This window comes from Phalangium opilio, unplaced genomic scaffold (assembly GCF_054372755.1).
Source record: "Phalangium opilio isolate 3A_F unplaced genomic scaffold, DU_Popi_V2 ptg001675l_1, whole genome shotgun sequence".
NCBI lineage: Eukaryota > Metazoa > Arthropoda > Arachnida > Opiliones > Phalangiidae > Phalangium > Phalangium opilio.
In genome coordinates, this window is record NW_028324261.1 from 430993 (window position 1) to 451582 (window position 20590).

Genomic DNA, 20590 nt, shown 5'->3' on the forward strand with positions numbered 1-20590 from the left:
TACGTCACATCTGAGACCTCACAACACCGCTCCCGGATGGGCTCGAACCACCAACCTATTGCTTAACAGCCGAACGCGCTAACCATTGCGCCACGGAAGCCCAAAACCTAAATACTCGTCAGGTATTGTGCAAAAAACTTGACTTTTTACGTCACATCTGAGACCTCACAACACCGCTCCCGGATGGGCTCGAACCACCAACCTATTGGTTAACAGCCGAACGCGCTAACCATTGCGCCACGGAAGCCCAAAAGTTAAATACTCGTCAGGTATTGTGTAAAAACCTTGACTTCTTACGTCACATCTGAGACCTCACAACACCGCTCCCGGATGGGCTCGAACCACCAACCTATTGGTTAACAGCCGAACGCGCTAACCATTGCGCCACGGAAGCCAAAAAGTTAAATGCTCGTCAGGTATTGTGTAAAAACCTTGACTTTTTACGTCACATCTGAGACCTCACAACACCGCTCCCGGATGGGCTCGAACCACCAACCTATTGGTTAACAGCCGAACGCGCTAACCATTGAGCCAAGGAAGCTGAGAAATTAAATGGTTGTCAGGTGTTGTGGAAAAACTTTGGCTTTCTACGTTACATTTGAGACCCCACAACACCTTTCCCGGGTGGGCTCGAACCACCAACCTTTCGATTAACAGCTGAACGCGCTAACCATTGCGCCACGGAATCCCAAAAATTAAATGCTCGTCAGGTATTGTGTAAAAACCTTGACCTTTTACGTCACATCTGAGACCTCACAACACCGCTCCCGGATGGGCTCGAACCACCAACCTATTGGTTAACAGCCGAACGCGCTAACCATTGCGCCACGGAAGCACTAAAGTTAAATGCTCGTCAGGTATTGTGTAAAAACCTTGACTTTTTACGTCACATCTGAGACCTCACAACACCGCTCCCGGATGGGGTCGAACCACCAACCTATTGGTTAACAGCCGAACGCGCTAACCATTGCGCCACGGAAGCCCAAAACCTAAATACTCGTCAGGTATTGTGCAAAAAACTTGACTTTTTACGTCACATCTGAGACCTCACAACACCGCTCCCGGATGGGCTCGAACCACCAACCTATTGGTTAACAGCCGAACGCGCTAACCATTGCGCCACGGAAGCCCAAAAGTTAAATACTCGTCAGGTATTGTGTAAAAACCTTGACTTCTTACGTTACATCTGAGACCTCACAACACCGCTCCCGGATGGGCTCGAACCACCAACCTATTGGTTAACAGCCGAACGCGCTAACCATTGCGCCACGGAAGCACAAAAGTTAAATGCTCGTCAGGTATTGTGTAAAAACCTTGACTTTTTACGTCACATCTGAGACCTCACAACACCGCTCCCGGATGGGGTCGAACCACCAACCTATTGGTTAACAGCCGAACGCGCTAACTATTGCGCCACGGAAGCCCAAAAATTAAATGGTCGTCATTTATTGTGCAAAAACTTTGGCTTTCTACGTTACATTTGAGATCCCACAACACCGCTCCTGGATGGGCTCGAACCACCAACCTATTGGTTAACAGCCGAACGCGCTAACCATTGCGCCACGGAAGCCCAAAAGTTAAATGCTCGTCAGGTATTATGTAAAAACCTTGACTTTTTACGTCACATCTGAGACCTCACAACACCGCTCCCGGATGGGCTCGAACCACCAACCTATTGGTTAACAGCCGAACGTGCTAACCATTGCGCCACGAAAGCCCAAAAATTAAATGGTCGTCAGGTATTGTGGAAAAACTTTGGCTTTCTACGTTACATTTGAGATCACACAACACCGCTCCCGGGTGGGCTCGAACCACCAACCTATTGGTTAACAGCCGAACGCGCTAACCATTGCGCCAAGGAAGCCCTAAATTTAAATGCTCGTCAGGTATTGTGTAAAAACCTTGACTTTTTACGTCACATCTGAGACCTCACAACACCGCTCCCGGATGGGCTCGAACCACCAACCTATTGCTTAACAGCCGAACGCGCTAACCATTGCGCCACGGAAGCCCAAAAGCTAAATACTCGTCAGGTATTGTGCAAAAAACTTGACTTTTTACGTCACATCTGAGACCTCACAACACCGCTCCCGGATGGGCTCGAACCACCAACCTATTGGTTAACAGCCGAACGCGCTAACCATTGCGCCACGGAAGCCCAAAAGTTAAATACTCGTCAGGTATTGTGTAAAAACCTTGACTTCTTACGTCACATCTGAGACCTCACAACACCGCTCCCGGATGGGCTCGAACCACCAACCTATTGGTTAACAGCCGAACGCGCTAACCATTGCGCCACGGAAGCCAAAAAGTTAAATGCTCGTCAGGTATTGTGTAAAAACCTTGACTTTTTACGTCACATCTGAGACCTCACAACACCGCTCCCGGATGGGCTCGAACCACCAACCTATTGGTTAACAGCCGAACGCGCTAACCATTGAGCCAAGGAAGCTGAGAAATTAAATGGTTGTCAGGTGTTGTGGAAAAACTTTGGCTTTCTACGTTACATTTGAGACCCCACAACACCTTTCCCGGGTGGGCTCGAACCACCAACCTTTCGATTAACAGCTGAACGCGCTAACCATTGCGCCACGGAATCCCAAAAATTAAATGCTCGTCAGGTATTGTGTAAAAACCTTGACCTTTTACGTCACATCTGAGACCTCACAACACCGCTCCCGGATGGGCTCGAAAAACCAACCTATTGCTTAACAGCCGAACGCGCTAACCATTGCGCCACGGAAGCCCAGAAGTTAAATACTCGTCAGGTATTGTGTAAAAACCTTGACTTCTTACGTTACATCTGAGACCTCACAACACCGCTCCCGGATGGGCTCGAACCACCAACCTATTGGTTAACAGCCGAACGCGCTAACCATTGCGCCACGGAAGCACTAAAGTTAAATGCTCGTCAGGTATTGTGTAAAAACCTTGACTTTTTACGTCACATCTGAGACCTCACAACACCGCTCCCGGATGGGGTCGAACCACCAACCTATTGGTTAACAGCCGAACGCGCTAACCATTGAGCCACGGAAGCTCAGAAATTAAATGGTTGTCAGGTGTTGTGGAAAAACTTTGGCTTTCTACGTTACATTTGAGACCCCACAACACCTTTCCCGGGTGGGCTCGAACCACCAACCTTTCGATTAACAGCTGAACGCGCTAACCATTGCGCCACGGAATCCCAAAAATTAAATGCTCGTCAGGTATTGTGTAAAAACCTTGACCTTTTACGTCACATCTGAGACCTCACAACACCGCTCCCGGATGGGCTCGAACCACCAACCTATTGGTTAACAGCCGAACGCGCTAACCATTGCGCCACGGAAGCCCAAAAGTTAAATGCTCGTCAGGTATTATGTAAAAACCTTGACTTTTTACGTCACATCTGAGACCTCACAACACCGCTCCCGGATGGGCTCGAACCACCAACCTATTGGTTAACAGCCGAACGTGCTAACCATTGCGCCACGAAAGCCCAAAAATTAAATGGTCGTCAGGTATTGTGGAAAAACTTTGGCTTTCTACGTTACATTTGAGATCACACAACACCGCTCCCGGGTGGGCTCGAACCACCAACCTATTGGTTAACAGCCGAACGCGCTAACCATTGCGTCAAGGAAGCCCTAAATTTAAATGCTCGTCAGGTATTGTGTAAAAACCTTGACTTTTTACGTCACATCTGAGACCTCACAACACCGCTCCCGGATGGGCTCGAACCACCAACCTATTGCTTAACAGCCGAACGCGCTAACCATTGCGCCACGGAAGCCCAAAACCTAAATACTCGTCAGGTATTGTGCAAAAAACTTGACTTTTTACGTCACATCTGAGACCTCACAACACCGCTCCCGGATGGGCTCGAACCACCAACCTATTGGTTAACAGCCGAACGCGCTAACCATTGCGCCACGGAAGCCCAAAAGTTAAATACTCGTCAGGTATTGTGTAAAAACCTTGACTTCTTACGTCACATCTGAGACCTCACAACACCGCTCCCGGATGGGCTCGAACCACCAACCTATTGGTTAACAGCCGAACGCGCTAACCATTGCGCCACGGAAGCCAAAAAGTTAAATGCTCGTCAGGTATTGTGTAAAAACCTTGACTTTTTACGTCACATCTGAGACCTCACAACACCGCTCCCGGATGGGCTCGAACCACCAACCTATTGGTTAACAGCCGAACGCGCTAACCATTGAGCCAAGGAAGCTGAGAAATTAAATGGTTGTCAGGTGTTGTGGAAAAACTTTGGCTTTCTACGTTACATTTGAGACCCCACAACACCTTTCCCGGGTGGGCTCGAACCACCAACCTTTCGATTAACAGCTGAACGCGCTAACCATTGCGCCACGGAATCCCAAAAATTAAATGCTCGTCAGGTATTGTGTAAAAACCTTGACCTTTTACGTCACATCTGAGACCTCACAACACCGCTCCCGGATGGGCTCGAACCACCAACCTATTGGTTAACAGCCGAACGCGCTAACCATTGCGCCACGGAAGCACTAAAGTTAAATGCTCGTCAGGTATTGTGTAAAAACCTTGACTTTTTACGTCACATCTGAGACCTCACAACACCGCTCCCGGATGGGGTCGAACCACCAACCTATTGGTTAACAGCCGAACGCGCTAACCATTGCGCCACGGAAGCCCAAAACCTAAATACTCGTCAGGTATTGTGCAAAAAACTTGACTTTTTACGTCACATCTGAGACCTCACAACACCGCTCCCGGATGGGCTCGAACCACCAACCTATTGGTTAACAGCCGAACGCGCTAACCATTGCGCCACGGAAGCCCAAAAGTTAAATACTCGTCAGGTATTGTGTAAAAACCTTGACTTCTTACGTTACATCTGAGACCTCACAACACCGCTCCCGGATGGGCTCGAACCACCAACCTATTGGTTAACAGCCGAACGCGCTAACCATTGCGCCACGGAAGCACAAAAGTTAAATGCTCGTCAGGTATTGTGTAAAAACCTTGACTTTTTACGTCACATCTGAGACCTCACAACACCGCTCCCGGATGGGGTCGAACCACCAACCTATTGGTTAACAGCCGAACGCGCTAACTATTGCGCCACGGAAGCCCAAAAATTAAATGGTCGTCATTTATTGTGCAAAAACTTTGGCTTTCTACGTTACATTTGAGATCCCACAACACCGCTCCTGGATGGGCTCGAACCACCAACCTATTGGTTAACAGCCGAACGCGCTAACCATTGCGCCACGGAAGCCCAAAAGTTAAATACTCGTCAGGTATTGTGTAAAAACCTTGACTTCTTACGTTACATCTGAGACCTCACAACACCGCTCCCGGATGGGCTCGAACCACCAACCTATTGGTTAACAGCCGAACGCGCTAACCATTGCGCCACGGAAGCCCAAAAGTTAAATGCTCGTCAGGTATTGTGTAAAAACCTTGACTTTTTACGTCACATCTGAGACCTCACAACACCGCTCCCGGATGGGGTCGAACCACCAACCTATTGGTTAACAGCCGAACGCGCTAACTATTGCGCCACGGAAGCCCAAAAATTAAATGGTCGTCATTTACTGTGCAAAAACTTTGGCTTTCTACGTTACATTTGAGATCCCACAACACCGCTCCTGGATGGGCTCGAACCACCAACCTATTCGTTAACAGCCGAACGTGCTAACCATTGCGCCACGGAAGCCCAAAAAATAAATGGTCGTCAGGTATTGTGGAAAAACTTTGGCTTTCTACGTTACATTTGAGACCCCACAACACCTTTCCCGGGTGGGCTCGAACCACCAACCTTTCGATTAACAGCTGAACGCGCTAACCATTGCGCCACGGAATCCCAAAAATTAAATGCTCGTCAGGTATTGTGTAAAAACCTTGACCTTTTACGTCACATCTGAGACCTCACAACACCGCTCCCGGATGGGCTCGAACCACCAACCTATTGCTTAACAGCCGAACGCGCTAACCATTGCGCCACGGAAGCCCAAAACCTAAATACTCGTCAGGTATTGTGCAAAAAACTTGACTTTTTACGTCACATCTGAGACCTCACAACACCGCTCCCGGATGGGCTCGAACCACCAACCTATTGGTTAACAGCCGAACGCGCTAACCATTGCGCCACGGAAGCCCAAAAGTTAAATACTCGTCAGGTATTGTGTAAAAACCTTGACTTCTTACGTTACATCTGAGACCTCACAACACCGCTCCCGGATGGGCTCGAACCACCAACCTATTGGTTAACAGCCGAACGCGCTAACCATTGCGCCACGGAAGCACAAAAGTTAAATGCTCGTCAGGTATTGTGTAAAAACCTTGACTTCTTACGTTACATCTGAGACCTCACAACACCGCTCCCGGATGGGCTCGAACCACCAACCTATTGGTTAACAGCCGAACGCGCTAACCATTGCGCCACGGAAGCCCAAAAGTTAAATGCTCGTCAGGTATTGTGTAAAAACCTTGACTTTTTACGTCACATCTGAGACCTCACAACACCGCTCCCGGATGGGGTCGAACCACCAACCTATTGGTTAACAGCCGAACGCGCTAACTATTGCGCCACGGAAGCCCAAAAATTAAATGGTCGTCATTTACTGTGCAAAAACTTTGGCTTTCTACGTTACATTTGAGATCCCACAACACCGCTCCTGGATGGGCTCGAACCACCAACCTATTCGTTAACAGCCGAACGTGCTAACCATTGCGCCACGGAAGCCCAAAAAATAAATGGTCGTCAGGTATTGTGGAAAAACTTTGGCTTTCTACGTTACATTTGAGACCCCACAACACCTTTCCCGGGTGGGCTCGAACCACCAACCTTTCGATTAACAGCTGAACGCGCTAACCATTGCGCCACGGAATCCCAAAAATTAAATGCTCGTCAGGTATTGTGTAAAAACCTTGACCTTTTACGTCACATCTGAGACCTCACAACACCGCTCCCGGATGGGCTCGAACCACCAACCTATTGCTTAACAGCCGAACGCGCTAACCATTGCGCCACGGAAGCCCAAAACCTAAATACTCGTCAGGTATTGTGCAAAAAACTTGACTTTTTACGTCACATCTGAGACCTCACAACACCGCTCCCGGATGGGCTCGAACCACCAACCTATTGGTTAACAGCCGAACGCGCTAACCATTGCGCCACGGAAGCCCAAAAGTTAAATACTCGTCAGGTATTGTGTAAAAACCTTGACTTCTTACGTTACATCTGAGACCTCACAACACCGCTCCCGGATGGGCTCGAACCACCAACCTATTGGTTAACAGCCGAACGCGCTAACCATTGCGCCACGGAAGCACAAAAGTTAAATGCTCGTCAGGTATTGTGTAAAAACCTTGACTTTTTACGTCACATCTGAGACCTCACAACACCGCTCCCGGATGGGGTCGAACCACCAACCTATTGGTTAACAGCCGAACGCGCTAACTATTGCGCCACGGAAGCCCAAAAATTAAATGGTCGTCATTTATTGTGCAAAAACTTTGGCTTTCTACGTTACATTTGAGATCCCACAACACCGCTCCTGGATGGGCTCGAACCACCAACCTATTGGTTAACAGCCGAACGCGCTAACCATTGCGCCACGGAAGCCCAAAAGTTAAATACTCGTCAGGTATTGTGTAAAAACCTTGACTTCTTACGTTACATCTGAGACCTCACAACACCGCTCCCGGATGGGCTCGAACCACCAACCTATTGGTTAACAGCCGAACGCGCTAACCATTGCGCCACGGAAGCCCAAAAGTTAAATGCTCGTCAGGTATTGTGTAAAAACCTTGACTTTTTACGTCACATCTGAGACCTCACAACACCGCTCCCGGATGGGGTCGAACCACCAACCTATTGGTTAACAGCCGAACGCGCTAACTATTGCGCCACGGAAGCCCAAAAATTAAATGGTCGTCATTTACTGTGCAAAAACTTTGGCTTTCTACGTTACATTTGAGATCCCACAACACCGCTCCTGGATGGGGTCGAACCACCAACCTATTGGTTAACAGCCGAACGCGCTAACCATTGCGCCACGGAAGCCAAGAAATTAAAAGGTTGTCAGGTATTGTGGAAAAGTTTTGACTTTTCACGCTACGTCTGAGACGTCACAACACCGCTCCAGGGAGGGCTCAAACAACCAGTCTTCTGAATAGCAGCTGAACGTGCTAACCATTGCGCCACGGAAGCCCATAAATTAAATGGTCGTCAGGTATTGTGGAAAAACCTTGACTTTTTACGTTACATCTGAGACCTCACAACACCGCTCCCAGATGGGCTCGAACCACCAACCTTTCAGTCGGTTAACAGCCGAACGCGCTAACCATTGCGCCACGGAAGCCCAAAAATTAAATGGTCGTCATTTATTGTGCAAAAACTTTGGCTTTCTACGTTACATTTGAGATCCCACAACACCGCTCCCGGATGGGCTCGAACCACCAACCTATTCGTTAACAGCCGAACGTGCTAACCATTGCGCCACGGAAGCCCAAAAATTAAATGGTCGTCAGGTATTGTGGAAAAACTTTGGCTTTCTACGTTACATTTGAGATCACACAACACCGCTCCCGGGTGGGCTCGAACCACCAACCTTTTGAATAACAGCTGAGCGCGCTAACCATTGCGCCACGGAAGCCCAAAAATAAAATATTCGTCAGGTATTGTGGAAAAACCTTGATTTTACTTCACATCTGAGACGTCACAACACCGCTCCCGGATGGGCTCGAACCACCAACCTATTGGTTAACAGCCGAACGCGCTAACCATTGAGCCACGGACGCCCAAAAATTAAATGTTCGTCAGGTATTTTGGAAAAACTCTAACATTTTACGTTACATCTGAGACGTCACAACACCGCTCCCGGGTGGGCTCAAACCACCAGTCTCTTGAATAGCAGCTGAACTTGCTAACCATTGCGCCACGGAAGCCCAAAAATTAAATGGTCGTCAGGTATTGTGGAAAAACCTTGACTTTTTACGTTACATCTGAGACCTCACAACACCGCTCCCAGATGGGCTCGAACCACCAACCTTTCAGTCGGTTAACAGCCGAACGTGCTAACCATTGCGCCACGGAAGCCCAAAAATTAATTGGTCGTCAGGTATTGTGGAAAAACCTTGACTTTTGACGTCATCTTGAGACGTCACAACACCTCTCCCGGATGGGCTCGAACCACCAATCTTTCGGTTAACAGCCGAACGCGCTAACCATTGAGCCACGGACGCCCAAAAATTAAATGTTCGTCAGGTATTTTGGAAAAACTCTAACATTTTACGTTACATCTGAGACGTCACAACACCGCTCCCGGGTGGGCTCAAACCACCAGTCTTTTGAATAGCAGCTGAACTTGCTAACCATTGCGCCACGGAAGCCCAAAAATTAAATGGTCGTCAGGTATTGTGGAAAAACCTTGACTTTTGACGTCGTCTTGAGACGTCACAACACCGCTCCCGGATGGGCTCGAACCACCAACCTATTTGTTAACAGCCGAACGCGCTAACCATTGAGCCACGGAAGCTCTGAAATTAAATGGTTGTCAAGTATTGTGGAAAAGTTTTGACTTTTTACGCTACATCTGAGACCACACAACACCTCTCCCGGATGGGCTCGAACCACCAACCTTTCGATTAACAGCTGAACGCGCTAACCAATTGCGCCACGGACGCCCAAAAATTAAATGGTCGTCAGGTATTGTGGAAAAACTTTGGCTTTCTACGTTACATTTGAGATCACACAACACCGCTCCCGGATGGGCTCGAACCACCAACCTATTTGTTAACAGCCGAACGCGCTAACCATTGAGCCACGGAAGCTCTGAAATTAAATGGTTGTCACGTATTGTGGAAATGTTTTGACTTTTTCCGCTACATCTGAGACCGTACAACACCTCTCCCGGGTGGGCTCGAACCACCAACCTTTCGATTAACAGCTGAACGCGCTAACCATTGCGCCACGGAAGCCAAAAAATTAAATGGTCATCAGGTATTTTGGAAAAACCTTGACTTTTTACGTCACATCTGAGACGTCACAACACCGCTCCCGGATGGGCTCGAACCACCAACCTATTTGTTAACAGCCGAACGCGCTAACCATTGAGCCACGGAAGCTCAGAAATTAAATGGTTGTCACGTATTGTGGAAAAGTTTTGACTTTTTACGCTACATCTGAGACCACACAACACCTCTCCCGGGTGTGCTCGAACCACCAATCTTTCGATTAACAGCTGAACGCGCTAACCATTGCGCCACGGAAGCCCAAAAATTAAATGTTCGTCAGGTATTGTGGAAAAACTCTGATATTTCACGTTACATCTGAGACGTCACAACACCGCTCCCGGGAGGGCTCAACGATTTTGAAAATGTTATTAAAAATCGAGGAACATTTTTAATTATTGTTCAATCGAGATGAAATCACTTTCAATGAGTGTTTTATAGGGATTTAAGCTGAATTCGGTCAAACATTTCTCCAGAAAAAAATGCATTCAAAAGTGTACCAAAAAAATCGCATGTTTTTCTTCTTCAAGATACAAAATCCGTGACAACGATTTCTTATTGAAAAATTGAATTTTAACAGTTTTTTGAATGAATATCGTTACATTTGCTTGAATTAAAGCAAAAAGTATAAAAATAATGGTTTCTTGGTTATATTTGAAAATAGTGAAGAAATACTCAAAATATGCTTCTTTGGCCGTGAAACGGCGATTTTGAAAATGTTATTAAAAATCGAGGTACATTTTTATTTATTGTTCAATCGAGATGAAATCACTTTTAATGAGTGTTTTATAGGGAATTAAGCTGAATTCGGTCAAAAATTTCTCCAGAAAAAAATGCATTCAAAAAAGTACCGAAAAAATCGCATGTTTTTCTTCTTCAAGATACAAAATCCGTGACAACGATTTCTTATTGAAAAATTTAATTTTAACAGTTTTTTGATTGAATATCGTTACATTTGCTTGAATTAAAGCAAAAAGTATAAAAATAATGGTTTCAGTGAACATATTTGAAAATAGTGAAGAAATACTCAAAGTATGCTTCTTTGGCCGTGAAACGACGATTTTGAAAATGTTATTAAAAATCGAGGTAAATTTTTAATTATTGTTCAATCGAGATGAAATCACTTTCAATGAGTGTTTTATAGGGAATTAAACAGAATTCGGTCAAAAATTTCTCCAGAAAAAAATGCATTCAAAAAAGTACCGAAAAAATCGCATGTTTTTCTTCTTCAAGATACAAAATCCGTGACACCGATTTCTTATTGAAAAATTTAATTTTAACAGTTTTTTGATTGAATATCGTTACATTTGCTTGAATTAAAGCAAAAAGTCTAAAAATAATGGTTTCAGTGAATATATTTGTAAATAGTGAAGAAATACTCAAAATATGCTTCGTTGGCGGTGAAACGTCGATTTTGAAAATGTTATTAAAAATCGAGGTACATTTTTAATTATTGTTCAATCGAGATGAAATCACTTTCAATGAGTGTTTTATAGGGAATTAAGCTGAATTCGGTCAAACATTTCTCCAGAAAAAAATGCATTCAAAAGTGTACCGAAAAAATCGCATGTTTTTCTTCTTCAAGATACAAAATCCGTGACAACGATTTCTTATTGAAAAATTGAATTTTAACAGTTTTTTGAATGAATATCGTTACATTTGCTTGAATTAAAGCAAAAAGTATAAAAATAATGGTTTCAGTGGTTATTTTTGAAAATAGTGAAGAAATACTCAAAATGTTTTTCTTTGGCCGAGTTACGTCGATTTTGAAAATGTTATTAAAAATCGAGGTACATTTTTATTTATTGTTCAATCGAGATGAAATCACTTTTAATGAGTGTTTTATATTGAATTAAGCTGAATTCGGTCAAAAATTTCTCCAGAAAAAAATGCATTCAAAAAAGTACCGAAAAAATCGCATGTTTTTCTTCTTCAAGACACAAAATCCGTGAATACGATTTCTTATTGAAAATTGAATTTTAACAGTTTTTTGAATGAATATCGTTACATTGCTTGAATTAAAGCAAAAAGTATAAAAATAATGGATTCAATGAATATATTTGAAAATAGAGAAGAACTACTCAAAATATGCTTCTTTGGCCGTGAAACGCCGATTTTGAAAATGTTATTAAAAATCGAGGTAAATTTTTAATTATGTTCAATCGAGATGAAATCACTTTTTATGGGTGTTTTATAGGGAATTAAGCTGAATTCGGTCAAACATTTCTCCAGAAAAAAATGCATTCAAAAGTGTACCGAAAAAATCGCATGTTTTTCTTCTTCAAGATACAAAATCCGTGACAACGATTTCTTATTGAAAAATTGAATTTTAACAGTTTTTTGAATGAATATCGTTACATTTGCTTGAATTAAAGCAAAAGGTATAAAAATAATGGTTTCAGTGGTTATATTTGAAAATAGTGAAGAAATACTCAAAGTGGTCTCCCTCCCAAGGACTGACTGCGCTCGACGCTTCTTAACTTCGGTTATCGGACGAGAACCGGTGTATTCAGCGTGTTATGGCCGTTTCTCGAGAGTGCTAGTTAATAATTTGAATTAAATTAACTTTCATCTTTATAAAACAATAACAAAAAGAAGATATGTTTGCTTTTTTCATATTTGGTGGAATTTGAAAGAGGAATCAAAAGTGAAAAAGCCGACGGCACGCAGTATTCCCAAGTACTGTATGCGCTCGACGCTGCTTAACTTCGGTTATCGGACGAGAACCGGTGTATTCAGCGTGATATGGCCGTTGCCGAGAGTGCTAGGTAATAATTCGAATTTAAATTAAGTGAGACAAATTAACCATCATCTTTTTAAAACAATAACAAAAAGAAAATAAGTTTGCTTTTTTCAAATCTATTGGAATTTAAAAGAGGAAAAAAAAGTGAAAAAGCCAACGGCACGCAGTGTTCCTAAGTGGTCTCCCTCCCAAGTAGTGACTGCGCTCGACGCTGCTTAACTTCGGTTATCGGACGAGAACCGGTGTATTCAGCGTGATATGGCCGTTGCCGAGAGTGCTAGTTAATAATTTGAATTTAATTAACTTTCATCTTTATAAAACAATAAAAAAATGAAGATATGTGTGCTTTTTTCAAATCGGGTGGAATTTAAAAGAGGAAACAAAAGTGAAAAACCAACGGCACGCAATATTCCCAAGTACTGACTGCGCTCGACGCTGCTAACGTCGGCGATCGGACGAGAACCGGTGTTCTCAGCGTGATATGGCCGTTGCCGAGAGTGCTAGTTAAAAATTCGAATTTAAATTAAGTGAGACAAATTAACCTTCATCTTTCTAAAACAATAACAAAAAGAAGATATGTTTGCTTTTTCATATCTATTGGAATTTAAAAGAGGAAAAAAAAGTGAAAAAGCTAACGGCACGCAGTGTTCCTAAGTGGTCGCCCTCCCAAATACTGACTGCGCTCGACGCTGCTTAACTTCGGTTATCGTACGAGAACCGGTGTATTCAGCGTGTTATGGCCGTTGCCGATAGTGCTAGTTAATAATTTGAATTAAAAAAACTTACATCTTTATAAAACAATAACAAAAAGAAGATATGCGTGCTTTTTTCAATTCGGGTGGAATTTAAAAGAGGAAACAAAAGTGAAAAACCAACGGCACGCAGTATTCCCAAGTACTGACTGCGCTCGACGCTGCTACCAGGGCGATCGGACGAGAACCGGTGTTCTCAACGTGATATGGCCGTTGCCGAGAGTGCTAGTTAAAAATTCGAATTTAAATTAAGTGAGACAAATTAACCTTCATCTTTATAAAACATTAACAAAAAGAAAATATGTTTGCTTTTTTCATATCGGGTGGAATTTAAAAGAGGAAACAAAAGTGAAAAAGCCAACGGCACGCAGTATTCCCAAGTACTGACTGCGCTCGACGCTGCTAACGTCGGCGATCGGACGAGAACCGGTGTTCTCAGCGTGATATGGCCGTTGCCGAGAGTGCTAGTTAATAATTTGAATTAAATTTACTTTCATCCTTATAAAACAATAACAAAAAGAAGATATGTTTGCTTTTTTCATATCTGGTGGAATTTGAAAGAGGAAATAAAAGTGAAAAAGCCAACGGCACGCAGTATTCCCAAGTACTGTATGCGCTCGACGCTGCTTAACTTCGGTGATCGGACGAGAACCGGTGTTTTCAGCGTGATATGGCCGTTGCCGAGAGTGCTAGTTAATAATTCGAATTTAAATTAAGTGAGACAAATTAACCTTCATCATTTTAAAACAATAACAAAGAAACATGTTTGCTTTTTTCATATCTATTAAAATTTAAAAGAGGAAAAAAAGTGAAAAAGCCAACGGCACGCAGTGTTCCTAAGTGGTCTCCCTCCCAAGTACTGACTGCGCTCGACGCTGCTTAACTTCGGTGATCGGACGAGAATTGCTGTATTCAGCGTGATATGGTCGTTGCCGAGAGTGCTAGTTAATAATTCGAATTTAAATTAAGTGAGACAAATTAACCTTCATCATTTTAAAACAATAACAAAATGAAAACATGTTTGCTTTTTTCATATCTATTAAAATTTAAAAGAGGAAAAAAAAGTGAAAAAGCCAACGGCACGCAGTGTTCCTAAGTGGTTATTAAATAATCAGGCTAAGATTTTATAATCATGGTGGAAGTCTGGGCCGCGTTGAGCAGAGCTCAGCGCTGTTAGCAGTGTCCTACAGAACGGGATTTTGGTTATGAATTTTGACGGCACGGTGCTCAGCGTTGAGCCAGCGCGGTCACCAATGAAAATAGTCAGGTTTTTGGATAACGTGACGTAAAACGCGTAGTTCTCAGCTTGGCGAAAAAAACATGGAGGAATTAATACAAATAGCTCTTGCTGATTCTGATCATAGAGACTAGAAACCCCAAGGAGTGGCAGGAATGCCTCAACTTGTTGCCCTTTTTCATGGTACACGCAATGGGTACACGGCGACTTCCGCTAAGCAAAATTAAACGGGCCGGAAGCTCTCATGTACCAATTTATGAGCAACATATTATTTGCGCTTGTAGAGCGGGGGACCTGCCACTCCTTGGGGTTTCTAGTCTCTATGTTCTGATGGGACTATAGCTATTTATTTGACGTGAAACCAGTTGATCACGCGAGAATTTTAAGAGATATGTTAGTTTCTATGTTTAATTATAAAAGTTGTTCTTATCTATCTCCATAAATATGTTATCATACAATTTTTGTTAAGCCTTTGTACCGTGCACGCTTTATTGCGCTAGCTTCATTTTTAAAACACCGATGACCGGAGAAAAGCTATGACGACAGATCTCACCGGTAAACGTTTTCCAAAATCCGCTGTCTTTTTTGGTGAGCTCTGCTGAACGCAGCCCAGATCAGTGAAAGGTCTGATCGTAATCGGATTATAGCTTCGTGTTATCATGATTTTAATGGTGCACGTTTACTTTCAGTGTGTGTAGCCACAAATTAGCTTTGGTGTTATGTAACTTTAATCGTCATGTTGACAAACTAAGAAAATTGTTGAGGTGAAAGGAGAGGATAGTGTTTACATGGCAACCCTGTTGTGAATATGGCTTTGAACAAAGAGGGTATACAGTTGAGGAGTAGCAAATTGGGCCTTTACAAACACGTAAAGGTAATATCCCTCCAAAGTTTTATCTCTTCATTTCCCGTTTTTCCCCCATCGGATGATTTTAATGTGTACAAGTATATCCTTATTGGATGTAAAATGTCGTCTGATTTACAGTATATTTTCTATGCTTTGTATACTGCTTTAATATTTCATAAATTTTAACTTCAGTATTTGTTCATAAAAAAAAGAAACATTTCCATAACTGGGTAAATAAGTTTTAAGGTAGTCCTTCTCTTGACTCGGAGAGGTAATATTTTGGTTTTCCCAACTTGTTACGTCACATCTGAGACCTCACAACACCGCTCCCGGATGGGCTCGAACCACCAACCTATTGGTTAACAGCCGAACGCGCTAACCATTGCGCCACGGAAGCCCAAAAGTTAAATGCTCGTCAGGTATTGTGTAAAAACCTTGACTTTTTACGTCACATCTGAGACCTCACAACACCGCTCCCGGATGGGGTCGAACCACCAACCTACTGGTTAACAGCCGAACGCGCTAACCATTGCGCCACGGAAGCCCAAAAATTAAATGGTCGTCATTTATTGTGCAAAAACTTTGGCTTTCTACGTTACATTTGAGATCCCACAACACCGCTCCCGGATGGGCTCGAACCACCAACCTATTGGTTAACAGCCGAACGCGCTAACCATTGCGCCACGGAAGCCCAAAAGTTAAATGCTCGTCAGGTATTGTGTAAAAACCTTGACTTTTTACGTCACATCTGAGACCTCACAACACCGCTCCCGGATGGGCTCGAACCACCAACCTATTGGTTAACAGCCGAACGCGCTAACCATTGCGCCACGGAAGCCCAAAAGTTAAACGCTCGTCAGGTATTATGTAAAAACCTTGATTTTTTACGTCACATCTGAGACCTCACAACACCGCTCCCGGATGGGGTCGAACCACCACCCTATGGGTTAACAGCCGAACGCGCTAACCATTGCGCCACGGAAGCCCAAAAATTAAATGGTCGTCATTTATTGTGCAAAAACTTTGGCTTTCTACGTTACATTTCAGATCCCACAACACCGCTCCCGGGTGGGCTCGAACCACCAACCTTTTGGTTAACAGCCGAACGCGCTAACCATTGAGCCACGGAAGCTCAGAAATTATATGGTTGTCAGGTATTGTGGAAAACCTTGACTTTTTACGTCACATCTGAGACCTCACAACACCGCTCCCGGATGAGCTCGAACCACCAACCTATTGGTTAACAGCCGAACGTGCTAACCATTGCGCCACGGAAGCCCAAAAATTAAATGGTCGTCAGGTATTGTGGAAAAACATTGGCTTTCTACGTTACATTTGAGATCACACAACACCGCTCCCGGGTGGGCTCGAACCACCAGCCTATTGGTTAACAGCCGAACGCGCTAACCATTGCGCCAAGGAAACCCAAAATTTAAATGCTCGTCAGGTATTGTGTAAAAACATTGGCTTTCTACGTTACATCTGAGACCTCACAACACCGCTCCCGGATGAGCTCGAACCACCAACCTATTGGTTAACAGCCGAACGCGCTAACCATTGAGCCACGGAAGTTCAGAAATTTAATGGTTGTCAGGTGTTGTGTAAAAACTTTGGCTTTCTACGTTACATTTGAGACCCCACAACACCTCTCCCGGGTGGGCTCGAACCACCAACCTATTGGTTAACAGCCGAACGCACTAACCATTGCGCCACGGAAGCCCAAAAGTTAAATGCTCGTTAGGTATTGTGTAAAAACCTTGACTTTTTACGTCACATCTGAGACCTCACAACACCGCTCCCGGATGGGCTCGAACCACCAACCTATTGGTTAACAGCCGAACGCGCTAACCATTGCGCCACGGAAGCCCAAAGGTTAAATGCTCGTCAGGTATTATGTAAAAACCTTGACTTTTTACGTCACATCTGAGACCTCACAACACCGCTCCCGGATGGGGTCGAACCACCAACCTATTGGTTAACAGCCGAACGCGCTAACCATTGAGCCACGGAAGCTCAGAAATTAAATGGTTGTCAGGTATTGTGGAAAACCTTGACTTTTTACGTCACATCTGAGACCTCACAACACCGCTCCCGGATGGGCTCGAACCACCAATCTATTGGTTAAAAGCCGAACGTGCTAACCATTGCGCCACGGAAGCCCAAAAATTAAATGGTCGTCAGGTATTGTGGAAAAACTTTGGCTTTCTACGTTACATTTGAGATCACACAACACCGCTCCCGGATGGGGTCGAACCACCAACCTATTGGTTAACAGCCGAACGCGCTAACCATTGAGCCACGGAAGCTCAGAAATTAAATGGTTGTCAGGTATTGTGGAAAACCTTGACTTTTTACGTCACATCTGAGACCTCACAACACCGCTCCCGGATGGGCTCGAACCACCAATCTATTGGTTAAAAGCCGAACGTGCTAACCATTGCGCCACGGAAGCCCAAAAATTAAATGGTCGTCAGGTATTGTGGAAAAACTTTGGCTTTGTACGTTACATTTGAGACCCCACAACACCTTTCCCGGATGGGCTCGAACCACCAACCTATTGCTTAACAGCCGAACGCGCTAACCATTGCGCCACGGAAGCCCAAAACCTAAATGCTCGTCAGGTATTGTGCAAAAAACTTGACTTTTTACGTCACATCTGAGACCTCACAACACCGCTCCCGGATGGGCTCGAACCACCAACCTATTGGTTAACAGCCGAACGCGCTAACCATTGCGCCACGGAAGCCCAAAAGTTATAACTCGTCAGGTATTATGTAAAAACCTTGACTACTTACGTCACATCTGAGACCTCACAACACCGGTCCCGGATGGGCTCGAACCACCAACCTATTGGTTAACAGCCGAACGCGCTACCCATTGCGCCACGGAAGCCCAAAAGTTAAATGCTCGTCAGGTATTGTGTCAAAACCTTGACTTTTTACGTCACATCTGAGACCTCACAACACCGCTCCCGGATGGGCTCGAACCACCAACCTATTGGTTAACAGCCGAACGCGCTAACCATTGAGCCACGGAAGCTCAGAAATTAAATGGTTGTCAGGTGTTGTGGAAAAACTTTGGCTTTCTACGTTACATTTGAGACCCCACAACACCTCTCCCGGATGGGCTCGAACCACCAACCTTTCGATTAACAGCTGAACGCGCTAACCATTGCGCCACGGAATCCCAAAAATTAAATGCTCGTCAGGTATTGTGTAAAAACCTTGACTTTTTACGTCACATCTGAGACCTCACAACACCGCTCCCGGATGGGCTCGAACCACCAACCTATTGGTTAACAGCCGAACGCGCTAACCATTGCGCCACGGAAGCCCAAAAGTTAAATGCTCGTCAGGTATTATGTAAAAACCTTGACTTTTTACGTCACATCTGAGACCTCACAACACCGCTCCCGGATGGGCTCGAACCACCAACCTATTGGTTAACAGCCGAACGTGCTAACCATTGCGCCACGAAAGCCCAAAAATTAAATGGTCGTCAGGTATTGTGGAAAAACTTTGGCTTTCTACGTTACATTTGAGATCACACAACACCGCTCCCGGGTGGGCTCGAACCACCAACCTATTGGTTAACAGCCGAACGCGCTAACCATTGCGCCAAGGAAGCCCTAAATTTAAATGCTCGTCAGGTATTGTGTAAAAACCTTGACTTTTTACGTCACATCTGAGACCTCACAACACCGCTCCCGGATGGGCTCGAACCACCAACCTATTGCTTAACAGCCGAACGCGCTAACCATTGCGCCACGGAAGCCCAAAAGCTAAATACTCGTCAGGTATTGTGCAAAAAACTTGACTTTTTACGTCACATCTGAGACCTCACAACACCGCTCCCGGATGGGCTCGAACCACCAACCTATTGGTTAACAGCCGAACGCGCTAACCATTGCGCCACGGAAGCCCAAAAGTTAAATACTCGTCAGGTATTGTGTAAAAACCTTGACTTCTTACGTCACATCTGAGACCTCACAACACCGCTCCCGGATGGGCTCGAACCACCAACCTATTGGTTAACAGCCGAACGCGCTAACCATTGCGCCACGGAAGCCAAAAAGTTAAATGCTCGTCAGGTATTGTGTAAAAACCTTGACTTTTTACGTCACATCTGAGACCTCACAACACCGCTCCCGGATGGGCTCGAACCACCAACCTATTGGTTAACAGCCGAACGCGCTAACCATTGAGCCAAGGAAGCTGAGAAATTAAATGGTTGTCAGGTGTTGTGGAAAAACTTTGGCTTTCTACGTTACATTTGAGACCCCACAACACCTTTCCCGGGTGGGCTCGAACCACCAACCTTTCGATTAACAGCTGAACGCGCTAACCATTGCGCCACGGAATCCCAAAAATTAAATGCTCGTCAGGTATTGTGTAAAAACCTTGACCTTTTACGTCACATCTGAGACCTCACAACACCGCTCCCGGATGGGCTCGAAAAACCAACCTATTGCTTAACAGCCGAACGCGCTAACCATTGCGCCACGGAAGCCCAAAACCTAAATACTCGTCAGGTATTGTGCAAAAAACTTGACTTTTTACGTCACATCTGAGACCTCACAACACCGCTCCCGGATGGGCTCGAACCACCAACCTATTGGTTAACAGCCGAACGCGCTAACCATTGCGCCACGGAAGCCCAGAAGTTAAATACTCGTCAGGTATTGTGTAAAAACCTTGACTTCTTACGTTACATCTGAGACCTCACAACACCGCTCCCGGATGGGCTCGAACCACCAACCTATTGGTTAACAGCCGAACGCGCTAACCATTGCGCCACGGAAGCACTAAAGTTAAATGCTCGTCAGGTATTGTGTAAAAACCTTGACTTTTTACGTCACATCTGAGACCTCACAACACCGCTCCCGGATGGGGTCGAACCACCAACCTATTGGTTAACAGCCGAACGCGCTAACCATTGAGCCACGGAAGCTCAGAAATTAAATGGTTGTCAGGTGTTGTGGAAAAACTTTGGCTTTCTACGTTACATTTGAGACCCCACAACAC

General features: G+C 44.7%; 4 pseudogenes; all 4 read right to left on the reverse strand.

The window, feature by feature from the left end:
* Positions 1 to 12881: 12881 nt before the first annotated feature.
* Positions 12882 to 13000, reverse strand: LOC149582398 (5S ribosomal RNA; annotated as a pseudogene).
* Positions 13001 to 13359: 359 nt separating this feature from the next.
* On the reverse strand, positions 13360 to 13478 carry LOC149582399 (5S ribosomal RNA; annotated as a pseudogene).
* A 583-nt stretch (positions 13479 to 14061) lies between these two features.
* LOC149582400 (5S ribosomal RNA) lies at positions 14062 to 14164 on the reverse strand (annotated as a pseudogene).
* Positions 14165 to 14297: 133 nt separating this feature from the next.
* LOC149582401 (5S ribosomal RNA) lies at positions 14298 to 14416 on the reverse strand (annotated as a pseudogene).
* Between the last annotated feature and the right edge of the window lie 6174 nt (positions 14417 to 20590).